The sequence below is a fragment of the Lissotriton helveticus genome, chromosome 6 (assembly GCF_964261635.1).
Source record: "Lissotriton helveticus chromosome 6, aLisHel1.1, whole genome shotgun sequence".
Lineage (NCBI taxonomy): Eukaryota > Metazoa > Chordata > Amphibia > Caudata > Salamandridae > Lissotriton > Lissotriton helveticus.
The window spans coordinates 947,694,154-947,707,198 of record NC_136067.1 but is presented as its reverse complement, the minus strand read 5'-3'; the positions used below and the strand labels follow the sequence as shown (position 1 = coordinate 947,707,198).

General features: G+C 44.4%; 1 protein-coding gene across 1 annotated transcript in view; it reads left to right on the top strand.

Annotated features, from left to right (window-relative positions):
- Positions 1–13,045, top strand: part of LOC144763213 (regulator of microtubule dynamics protein 2-like) — a 276,191-nt gene that overhangs the window by 151,941 nt on the left and 111,205 nt on the right. The window lies entirely within an intron of this gene.

The following is a 13,045-nucleotide window of genomic DNA, read 5'->3' as shown; positions in this document are numbered from 1 at the left end:
GCTTGGAGGAGGTGGGGCCTCCGGAACGATCCCGAGATGTTTTTAAATATCTTTTTTTGGTAGGGGGGCTGTGTGACCCCCCCTTCTTTTTACTTTTTTTGGGCCCTGGGGCCCCATCTCCCAGGGCCTCACCCCCATTTTATCAAAAATAAATATATATTAATGGGAAGGGACCGCGTGGACCCCTCTCCCGTGGCCAATTCCGGGGACCTCATCCCCGGGCCATGGCCAATTTTATTTGTTGTTATTATGGAGGGGGGCTGCGTGGCCCCCCTCCTCAGGCCATTTATGGCCCTTGAGACCCCATCCCCCGGGGCCGGCCTTTGTGTTATTTATTTATTTATTTTAAAAATTATTATTGGGGAGGGGGGCCACGCAGCCCCCATCCCTGGCCACTTCTGGCCCCGGGGACCCCATCCCCTGGGGCCTAGCCATCTCGTTGGGGACCGTGGGGGGAGCCCCAATTCCCCCATGGTCCCTGCCGGCTCCCCGCGGGCGCAATTTAAATGCGCAAATAACTATTTGCCCACTGGGGCTATATTGTATCTGATCTAGTGAAATGTAACATTGCCCGTTATTAATATGTTGCTGCAAACAGCAAAGATGAAAGAATGGGTTTGTTACATAACTGATTTCCGTGATGAATTACATGCCCACTTGGGCAGTATTGATGCAAATTTGTAAACTGATTAGAATTGTAAATTACTCGTTTATAAATGTCATATGCAGCATTGCCTTTCATAGCGTGTTTTTGAAAAATAGATCCGCAATTTAATATTAGTTCATTACAGAACAATACGGCTATTTGTAAACGCGCTAACAAACAGTCATGGAGAAAATTGTGTATAGAAACTACAAGTTTGTCTTTGAATACACTGCTTTTGCAGTTTTAAGTACACCACGTGTGAAATGATTTTAAAAATGGCTGCACGCCAAAAAACAAACTATCAGTGAACAAGAGTGCTTGAACACTCGAAACCCGTATGAATTTGATGGCTGAATAAAGATTTGGAAAACCGCACAAGGCTTCGTACTTCCTCGCTAATATTGGGAGAAGTCAAGGTGTATTTTGAAAGGACGGGCTTCCGTGGGGTCCCTTGCGACGAAGCGGCTTTTGATTTGGAGGAGGCAGTTCTTCACGGAAGATTTTCTTGGTGATTATATTTATATATATGCCTTAGTCTTGTGTTTCATTTTACGCGCTCGCAAAGCAGACATTTTAAAGTTACCATTACAAGAGTCACATGATCGGAGTGTTCATGACAATCAAAAAAAGACTAGCAGGTTCTGTGCATAGCGGCCATCTTTGAATTGTACAATTCAAGCTTTATCAAATTATCAAATTTCTGACAATTCAAACCTCTGCGCAATTATGTCTAAAACTGTATATATTTACATATAGATGCGCATCTCGCCTGAAATCCACGCCGTGTATCGGCTTAAAGAACAGATCTTTGTCCTTTATCAGAATTTCAGCCGCGTATCGGCATATCCTCAAAATAACATTCAGATCGAACACAAATCAAATCAATAAGACCCCAAAATATCGCACTTAATAAACAGATTAAACCAAACTCCTAAGAGCCCCTGGGTTTTAGTGTCCCAAATGAACCGTCATTTCTTCGTTCATATTCATTCCATTGGGGGTCTTTGTACCAAGGTCTATTATATATCGTGACTCCAGTCTACGAAGTTTCCTGACTCTATCCCCTCCCCTTATGTTCTGTGGGACATGGTCCAAGCCATAATAACGCAATAGGTTCCTATTGCTATTATGTTTCTCAGCGAAATGTCGTGCAACTGGGTAATTCACATCCCCCTTTGCGACTGCCCTCATGTGTTCTAAAATTCTTATTTTTACAGAATGAATAGTACTGCCTATGTAGCACAGGCTACATGGGCATTGAAGGTAATACACCACATAACTGGTGTGACATGTGAGAAACTTCATTATGATATTTGGCTTGGACAAACCTGTTACCTTGTAGGATAATGTACGCTTGCTACTAACACACGCCTTACATTTGCTGCAAGGATAAAATCCCTTAAGCTCCCTCAAGGTGCCCTGCTTTTTGCTGTCTGCGTGTAAGTGGCTGCGTACCAAATTATCTTTCAGTGATCTTGCTCTTCTAAATGTAATTAAGGGGGATGGAGGAATGTCGGTGCCAATTATACTGTCAGTTTTAAGAATATGGCAATTCCTTCTCATGATTTGTCTTAATTCAGTGGCATTCTTCGAAAAGGTTGTAATCATTTTAAAACTGTTTTTGTTAGAGTCAACAGATTCTTTTTTTTTTGCTTTTTCTCTTTATTCAACAGGGTATCTCTGGGTATCTTTCTGACCCTATTGAGGGTCTCTTGTAACAGTTCATTGTTATATCCCCTTTGAATATATGTATCTACACTTTCCCTGACTGCTATCTCAAAATCCAATCCAAGGGGATACTCCTTACCATGCCTGGAGGATGGTAGCTAACCGCGTGTAAAATAGAATTACCCGCAGTTGGTTTGCGGTAAAGAGACACATGTAGAGAAAGCTCATGCACTCTAACCTTGAGATCTAAATAGTTCACGGTCTCAGAACTGATATACCCACTGAATTCCAGGTTCACTTCGTTCTTATTGATACAATTGATGAATTCGGAAGCCGAATGTAATGAGCCATTGCATATTATACATAAATCATCTATATATCGGTACCAGGCAATCACCCTACTCATCTCAATCATCGCCGAAACGCATGTTTTATCATGCTTTCCGAAAAGGGGGTGGTGATGAACAGAGTGCCTGAATTAAGCAGACCACTCTTACCCAGTCCAAAGATCAGGGCTTGATCCATCACCGTTTTTTAGCTCACTGCACCATCCCAGCTCAGAACTTGGCTATATGCAAATTAGTCTGTTCCTGTCCCAGTGCATGATGGGAACAGGGCAAACCAAACTACCAAGCCAATTCTTATACTGGGAAGGAAACAAGCTTCCGGGGACCGGTTTCTGCCATTTCAGGCATCGTCGGCCCGGCTTGCTTGAATCCTGATGGTGCAATGAGCAAGGGACTCACATCTGAGTATACCCTTCCACGCTTATGGTGGACAAAATGATTCAGAAAAGGGGGTGGTGATGAACAGAGTGCCTGAATTAAGCAGACCACTCTTACCCAGTCCAAAGATCAGGGCTTGATCCATCACCGTTTTTTAGCTCACTGCACCATCCCAGCTCAGAACTTGGCTATATGCAAATTAGTCTGTTCCTGTCCCAGTGCATGATGGGAACAGGGCAAACCAAACTACCAAGCCAATTCTTATACTGGGAAGGAAACAAGCTTCCGGGGACCGGTTTCTGCCATTTCAGGCGTCGTCGGCCCGGCTTGCTTGAATCCTGATGGTGCAATGAGCAAGGGACTCACATCTGAGTATACCCTTCCACGCTTATGGTGGACAAAATGATTCAGAAAAGGGGGTGGTGATGAACAGAGTGCCTGAATTAAGCAGACCACTCTTACCCAGTCCAAAGATCAGGGCTTGATCCATCACCGTTTTTTAGCTCACTGCACCATCCCAGCTCAGAACTTGGCTATATGCAAATTAGTCTGTTCCTGTCCCAGTGCATGATGGGAACAGGGCAAACCAAACTACCAAGCCAATTCTTATACTGGGAAGGAAACAAGCTTCCGGGGACCGGTTTCTGCCATTTCAGGCGTCGTCGGCCCGGCTTGCTTGAATCCTGATGGTGCAATGAGCAAGGGACTCACATCTGAGTATACCCTTCCACGCTTATGGTGGACAAAATGATTCAGAAAAGGGGGTGGTGATGAACAGAGTGCCTGAATTAAGCAGACCACTCTTACCCAGCCCAAAGATCAGGGCTTGATCCATCACCGTTTTTTAGCTCACTGCACCATCCCAGCTCAGAACTTGGCTATATGCAAATTAGTCTGTTCCTGTCCCAGTGCATGATGGGAACAGGGCAAACCAAACTACCAAGCCAATTCTTATACTGGGAAGGAAACAAGCTTCCGGGGACCGGTTTCTGCCATTTCAGGCGTCGTCGGTAGCTTGTCTCCTTTCTGGTGAAGAATTGGCTTGGTAGTTTGGTCTGCCCTGTTCCCATGATGCACTGGGCCAGGGACAGACTAATTTGCATATAGCCAGGTTCTGAGCTGGGATGGGGCAGTGAGCTAAATAACGGTGATGGATCAAGCCCTGATCTTTGGACTGGGTAAGAGTGGTCTGCTTAATTCAGACACTCTGTTCATCACCACCCCCTTTTCTGAATCGTTTTTGGCCACTATAGGTGTGGCAGGGTATACTCAGACATGAGTCCCTTGCTCACTGCTCCATCAGGATTCAAGCAAGCCGGGCCGACGAGGCTGAAATGCCAGAAACCGGTCCCCGGTAGCTTGTCTCCTTTCTGGTGAAGAATTGGCTTGGTAGTTTGGTCTGCCCTGTTCCCATGATGCACTGGGCCAGGGACAGACTAATTTGCATATAGCCAGGTTCTGAGCTGGGATGGGGCAGTGAGCTAAATAACGGTGATGGATCAAGCCCTGATCTTTGGACTGGGTAAGAGTGGTCTGCTTAATTCATACACTCTGTTCATCACCACCCCTTTTCTGAATTGTTTTTGGCCACTATAGGTGTGGCAGGGTATACTCAGACATGAGTCCCTTGCTCACTGCTCCATCAGGATTCAAGCAAGCCGGGCCGACGAGGCTGAAATGCCAGAAACCGGTCCCCGGTAGCTTGTCTCCTTTCTGGTGAAGAATTGGCTTGGTAGTTTGGTCTGCCCTGTTCCCATGATGCACTGGGCCAGGGACAGACTAATTTGCATATAGCCAGGTTCTGAGCTGGGATGGGGCAGTGAGCTAAATAACGGTGATGGATCAAGCCCTGATCTTTGGACTGGGTAAGAGTGGTCTGCTTAATTCAGACACTCTGTTCATCACCACCCCCTTTTCTGAATCGTTATCATGCTTTCCGGCATATGAAAATGGAATAAAACATCTGTTGCAGCAGACCCCGAGAGTGCTTTTTTCTGGTACCTGTAAAGAAGTGGAATTGAGTATATATATGGATTGGAGCCCTGAATACTTGTTGGTAACATTAGACGTTACATCGCTGTATACCAGCATAGTCCATGTGGATGGGGTACGGGCGGTACAATTTTATCTGGGGCAAAGACCGATGGAACTGTTAGAACATAACAAAATGCTTGTTTCTATGATTAGCTTCTGTCTACACAATAACTACTTCATGTTCCACAAACAACATTACCAACAGGTGAGGGGTGTCGCCATGGGGGCCTGCTTTTCTCTCAGTTACGCCTGTCTGCACATGGGCTACTGGGAGAGGCAGGTCCTTTTTGGCGAACACCGCGAGGTCTGCATGAGGAACATCGTACGATGGTACAGATACATCGATGATGTTTTTCTAATATGGCAGGGGACACAGATAGAAGCTACTCAGTTCATCGAGAAACTAAATTGTAACAATTACAATTTGGCATTTACCTCAGAAATCAGTCAAAGCAAAGCTCACTTTCTGGATATCACAATTAAGGTGAATGAGGGCCATTTGGAAACATCTATGTACAGGAAACCTACTGCTGGCAATACTGTGCTGCATGCTACGAGTCATCATCCACCCCATCTGATAAGGAACATCCCCTACGGGGAGATGCTCAGAATCAGACGAGTGTGCAGCACAGAGTTCCAATGCAAGCAGGCCCAAGAGGCAAGCAAGCAAAGGTTCCTGGCTAGGGGATATAGTGTCAGCATTGTAAATGCTATATCCAGAGATACTGCCCTCATTCATAAGAGAACCCTAGAATCCACTAATGATGTCAGTAAACAACCCACCAGATTGATCTGGACTTACAACAGGTAGCATGGGGCCTTAAGAAAGATCATGAATAAACACTGGGATCTGGTGGGATTCGATCCAGTGATTGGAGAACGTATGCCCAGGAAACCTGCAATCACATATAGGAAGGCACATTCCTTACATGATGCATTAGTGAAATCTAGTCCTGAGGTGATTATGCCCAAGAACTGGCTGACAGGGAGCAAAGGCTTCAGGAAATGCTCCAGTTGCAAAGCTTGTTTGCACGGAGTGAGCAAAACTGAATATACTACTCCATTTTCACAAACGCCCCGTAAAATCACGAAGCAGCATACCTGTAAGAGCGAGTACGTGGTATATGTGCTGGAGTGCCAGTGTGGCCTGCGTTATGTTGGGAGTACCAAACTGCAGGTTCACAAGAGGGTGCTCCAGCACATCAGAGCCATCAACACGAATGATGCCACGTACCCGGTTGCCAGGCACTTCAAGGAATGTCACAGTAACAACAGTGTACTCCTTAGGTACTTTGCAATTGACACAGTGGGTCCCCTGAGAAGAGGTGGAGACAGGGAGGGTATCCTTAGATCATTGGAGACAAAATACATCATTGAGCTAAACAGCAAATCCCCTTGGGGATTGAACTCTACTGAAGATCTGTACACGTGTCTTTAACATCCCACGTCATTGTCTGTTTTTTAACTAGACATTCTATTTCAGCAAAACATCATACTATGCTTGTTTTTGGTCATGTCTCCATCCCCTCTGTACGCCCAGATTAATTGGTTATATAAAAATGAAACATTGGTTAGCAGTGGGGAGTTTGGTTGGCCTATGCAAACAACCAGTTCTGCTAGGAAATTAAGTAAATAACATCTTAGTATAGGATGGGATCAGCCTATACATCAAGATACATTACTGATATATATTTTCTGTAAAGATATGTTTGCACATTCACTGTTTGTTAATTTAAGTTTTCATCACGCATGAAATTGGACATTAAGTATGTGACTATTTTGATATGTCGTTTTCTTTGACTTTGCAATATTTGATCAATTTTTTCACTTGCTTCATTGTATTTATACAGTAATTAGTTAATATATGTAATTAGCTGGTTTATGAGAAACTAGTACGAGCAAGTGTTCCTTCTTTTTCTCCTGTTTCTCGGTTTTGACAATTGGATTATCCAGTTAACGAGTTCACGCTATTCCGAGAAACAGTCTGGGACAACATTATTATTATTACTTGTTTGTTTTCTTATCTTAAAAATATTGTATGATATGAAGCATGACAGGTTCCCAATGGAAAAAGCACAAGTCACTTTATCAAATGGAAATGTTATTTATATGGGATTATCCCGTGATTTGTAGCATTTGCAGAGTCTGTCTTCGATATCAGCTCTTGAAGACCAGTCTGTGTCCAATGATATGTAGCGTAATTTTAGCACTTGCACTTTAAACTCTGATCGAGCTCTCCATGTGTTATGCGACCAAGTCCTCTGTGAAGGACGAAACGTTATGTTGACGAAGGTGCCGATTAAATAATCTACTCACCTGAACCTTGGGTCTCGTGTTCCTTGCTGCTGCGGCGTCCAGGAGTTTGTGGAAGTGCCCTCCAGAGTCGAGCGTTTTTGAATATATATATATATATATATATATATATATATATATATATATATATATATATATATATATATATATATATATATATATATATATATATATATATATATATATTGTCACTCACATCCCTCACCACTGCAGGGGGAAAAGAGCACCACGGCAACACAGGTGAGATGTCAAATTCCTTTAATTCAGGCGTTGTTTATGACGCGTTTCGTTTTATGTAAAAACTTCCTCAGATGCCGCCCGGAATCTTGCAAGTGCATCTCCCGCCCATATTTAAAAGCAAATTGTCCCGCTACGATTGGTCAGAACACTGCTGGTCACAATGTGCTGGGTAGCCACAAACACCAGAACCTGGGTTTGCGTGGAGCAGACATTTGAAGTAAGTACGAACCCAAGTGGGCGTGGTCTGCTCACTTCTCCCCAGCGTTGACCTTTGTTCTTTTGAATGGGCGATGTGACAGCTCTCCGTGTGCCTCACCCCACCGCTGAAAATCCCATAGAGCCCATGCATACCGCCTAAGTAAGCAGTATGTCCACACGAAGTCATAGTCCACTGTGAAGCGGTTGGGCTGGTCTCGGGCATGCGGCGTGTCCGTCTATCGGGGCCACGAGAGACTCTGATCCCACGTCCCTCTTAGTGGAGCTACAGGTCTGGATAAAAAGCAACCGGCGAGCGAGGGGCTCATGCAGAGCCTTAATAGCAGGAAATAATATGCACCGATACACGGAGTAATGAGGACTCATACTCCCATAAGGCATCAAACATGGAACCCATCTGGGCAGCTCATATAAGGGCGTGACATAGAGCAATCACATTATGGGGGAGTGTCCACAAATGCGAACCTTCAACGCAAACCTCTGATGAAGAAACAATTCGAAACGCGTAAGGTGGAGCGTTGGAACTGCTTTATTTTTCTTGCAAGCCGTCTGCTTTGTACCAAAGATTAAAGGTTTTGAGGTTGAACCTTACCTGTGGTTCGAGTGATTCCTGCATTGTGATAACCTCGGAGCTTGTATTTGTAAGCGGCAGCCCAGCCGCGGGGAATGCACCACCCTTGGAAGACAAGGGGCCACGAGAGACTCTGATCCCACGTCCCTCTTAGTGGAGCTACAGGTCTGGATAAAAAGCAACTGGCGAGCGAGGGGCTCATGCAGAGCCTTAATAGCAGGAAATAATATGCACCGATACACGGAGTAATAAGAGGACTCATACTCCCATAAGGCATCAAACATGGAACCCATCTGGGCGGCTCATATAAGGGCGTGACATAGAGCAATCACATTATGGGGGAGTGTCCACAAATGCGAACCTTCAACGCAAACCTCTGATGAAGAAACAATTCGAAACGCGTAAGGTGGAGCGTTGGAACTGCTTTATTTTTCTTGCAAGCCGTCTGCTTTGTACCAAAGATTAAAGGTTTTGAGGTTGAACCTTACCTGTGGTTCGAGTGATTCCTGCATTGTTATAACCTCGGAGCTTGTATGTGTGTATATATATATATATATATATATATATATATCAGTCATTTGCAGAAAAGCCCCAATGAAGACAAGCCACATGAATTCCCATTCCACTCGATTTATTTTTCTATTACTTGCCAGCAGACGGACTGAAAGGTCAAGTTCACCAAGTTCTTTATCATTGCCAAACGCGTTTCAGGATAATGGCATCCTTTCTTCAGTGGCTCAGGCAGGGAAATGAATGCAGTCAAATTCGTTTTGCACTTGTAAACTATTACCTCAGTGGGTGGGGCTTCAGTGCAAAGCTCCCTGGTTATTGTAGTGCTTTCTTTGAATGTTCCTCTTGTGGGGGAGGCTTTCAGTCCCAAATATCACCTGTAAATGTTTTCTCCAAGTGGGTAGGTGAATTTCTCCCTTCAGCCATTGATGTCATGAGTGATGTCACTGACCATGTCATGAGTGATGTAATATGTGACGTCATCAGCAGTGCATTGCAGGCGCGTGAGTTATAGTTAGCTGAACTAACTATAACAGGGGAATTTCAATGGTTTTATATGAGTGAAATGTCCAGCTAACTATACCATGTGTCAAACCTACGGTTTTTTCAGTGAATTTCAAAGGTTTTGTAAATGCTACTTCCTAACTATAACGTGTGTAAAACCTACGTTTTTTACAGTGAATTTCAAAGGTTTTTTAAATGCTAATTCCTAACTATAACGTGACTGTAACCTATGGTTTTTTCAGTGAATTTCAATGGTTTTGTAAATGAAACTTTTTTAATGTAATAATTGTTATATTTTTTATACTGATTTACTATATTATTATAAATTTTGTATTTTTAGATATATTATTTTTTAAATTACATTACATATTTTTAATATAAATTGATAAAAAATGTTTGTACACCTCTCTGCAACGCAGCCCCCTGACGCGTTTGCAGAGGGGTAACTAATTCCCCTTGCATACTGGGGGTCCTTGGGGGCCAACTTGCCCACCAGGAACCTCCAGTATGCGCCAGGGGGCTGCGTTGCTTTTCCCCGGAGGGCGGCGGTCCCCGGGGCAGTGTGGGGGGGGATTGGGCACCCCCCACACTTCTTTATCACTATGCCCCACAATTTGGTCCCCCTGGGGGGTAATTTTTAAATAAACATACCAGGTTTTAAAAAAAAAACATTTTTGGCCTTGGGGGTCCTTGTGGGACCCCATGAGCAGGCCTAGGGGGTCAAGGTGCTTCTACCCTGTCCCCTTTTTGTGTTTTACATGTTTGTTTTTCTGCTTTCTTGTGCCTCGGTCTACCGAGCACAAGATGGCTGCCAACACTTCCTGGTTTGAAGTGTTGAAAGCCAATGAAAATGCAGCTCGTGCTCGAGAAGTTTTAGAACTCAAAAAGGGGGCAGGGTAGAAGCACCCTGGCCCCCTAGTCCTGCTCAGGGGTTCCCACAAGGACCCCCACGGCTTTGGGAAAATCATGGGGTGCGCGCACGGTGCGCGCACCCCGTGATTCTTCGATTTTTTTTTTTTGATTTCTTTTTTTTTTTTTTCACCTTGGGGGTCCCTGTGGGACCCCCTGAGCAGGCCTAGGGGGTCAGGGTGCTTCTACCCTGCCCCATTTTTGAGTTCTACACTTTTTTTCTGCTTTCTTGTGCCTCAGTCTACTGAGGCACAAGATGGCTGCCATCAATTTCTGTTTTGGAGTGTTGACAGACAGTGGCAGCTAATCAGCATGAAGCTCGTGCACGGGAAGGTGCGCGTACGGTGCACGCTTATAGATATATAATTGATTTCAACTTTAATTTTCTCAGCAACTACTGGAGGGATTTACACCATTTAAACAGAAGCGTGATCTGCGTACCAGACCCTACCATTTTCCCAAATTTGGTGTAATTCCGTTCAGCGGTTCGGGCTGTAGCTGTGTCTAACCGTCCTATGGAAATTAACATGGGGAAAACACGTTTTGGGACCCCCCCTTTTTTCTTGGTCCCCGCTTGACGAATCTTCCCGAGACTTTCAGGGAAGGAGCGGAGCGGACCATCTTCTTTGAGAAATTCGCGGAGATTCATCAACCGGTGCCAAAGTTATTCCCAATAGAATGTTGCGGATTTCCTATGGAAACTAGGTCCTAACTATAACTACCTACTGGCGACCGCCAGTAGGTAATATGTATATGTATATATATATATATATATATATATATATATATATATATATATATATATATTCACTGAAAAAACCATAGGTTTCAGGCCTTATATAGTTAGGAACTAGCATATAAAAAAACCATTGAAATTGCTCCTATATAGTTAGTTGGACTAACTATATTTCGCGCACCCGCAACCCACTGCTGATGATGTCACATATTACATCATTCATGACATGGTCAGTGACATCACTGATGACATCTCAAATGACATCACTGATGACATCATCCACGTGACAATCACATACACCTTTTCATACACTAGTAAAATCTTTCATCACTCTTTGTAAAATACAGAATGCTAATTCCAAACTATATAAGGCCTGAAACCTATGGTTTTTCAGTGAATTCGCAAGGGTTTTTAAATGCTAATTCTATTAGCGGATAACGTTTAAATATGTTAATATCCTTGTGGGACCACCTGAGCAGCCCTAGCGGGTCAGGTTGTTTCTACCCTGTCCCCTTTTTGCATTCTACACGTCTGCTTCTTTTGTGCCTCGGTCTACCTAGCACAAGATGAATGCCAACACTTCCTGGTTAGAAGTGATGACAGCCAATGAGCATGCTGCTTTCCTGTGAAAGGCATGCTGATTGGCTGCCACTGTCTGTCAACACTCCAAACCAGGAAGTGTTGGGAGCCATCTTGTGCCTCGGTATAACCAAGGCACAAGAAAGCAGTGAAACAAAGGTGCAAAACACGCAAAGGAGGCAGGGTAGAAGCACCCTGACCCCCTAGGCCTGCTCAGGGGGTCCCACAAGGGCCCCCCAGGCCCAAAAAAAAATATATTTTTGTGCTTTTCCCCGTGGTACGCTCAGGGTACGTGTACCTGTAAGCGTACATGAACTCGCACCCAGCGCATACTCCGCGAAATTTTCAAAAATAAATATTAGTTTTTTTGCCCTTTGGGGTCCTCCTAGGCCCCCTGAGAAAACCTAGGGGGTGAGGGTGTCTCTACCCTGCCCCCTTTTATAGGTTTCCCCTTTTGTTTTCCACCTCTTGTGTCTCGGTTCTACCGAGACACAAGATGGCGGACTCTCCGGACCGTTTGGAATGTTCACAGACACCCGAGAGCCAATCAGCTTTCCGCTCGCGCACTCCCATGGCGCGCCCGGTGCACTCCCCGGTACGCGTACCGGTAAGCGTTCGAAGCGCGCATATAGATATATACATTTTTTTTAAGTTAATTTTCGTAAAAACCACTGGAGCAATTTTCACCAAATATAGAAAAGGCACTTCTGCGTACCAGTCCCTACAATTTTGCAAAGTTTGGTGTAATTCCATTCAGCGGTTCGGGCTGTAGCCTTGTCTATTCGTCCTATGGAAATTAACATGTGGAAAACACGTTTTGGGACCCCCCTTTTTTCTTAGCCCCCGCATGACGAATCCCCCCGAAACTTCCAGGGAAGAAGCGGAGCGGAGCTGGCCTAAATTTTGGAAAATTACACGCAAATTCCTCAACCAGCGCCAAAGTTATTCCCAATAGAATGTTGCGGATTTCCTATGGTAGCTAGGTCCTAACTATATATACCTACTGGCTATCGCCAGTAGGTAATATATATATCCAAGTTGCGGTAAACTGGCATGCTGCCAGATCGCTGGTGGTGCACAAGAGTTGGCGCTGCCGCTAGCGCTGTAAATGTGAAAAATATTTCCCCAACCTTCTATGATTAAGGAACCGGCACACGTAGTCATGGGTGTTCTCCTGTTTATTGCATAGACTGCATCACACACACGAACATCACAGGGACGCTTTTCAGCAGTCTCGCTGCCTTTTTCGACCTGCTATGCGCCATATTGGTGCTCCTTTTTAAAGTTAAAAGAACAGTAAAAATAGAAGATGCCCTTTCCTCAACATTCATTGGGTATGCTCTTGCATGTGGGATATTAATTATACAAAACAAGATACACCACTGTAAATACTC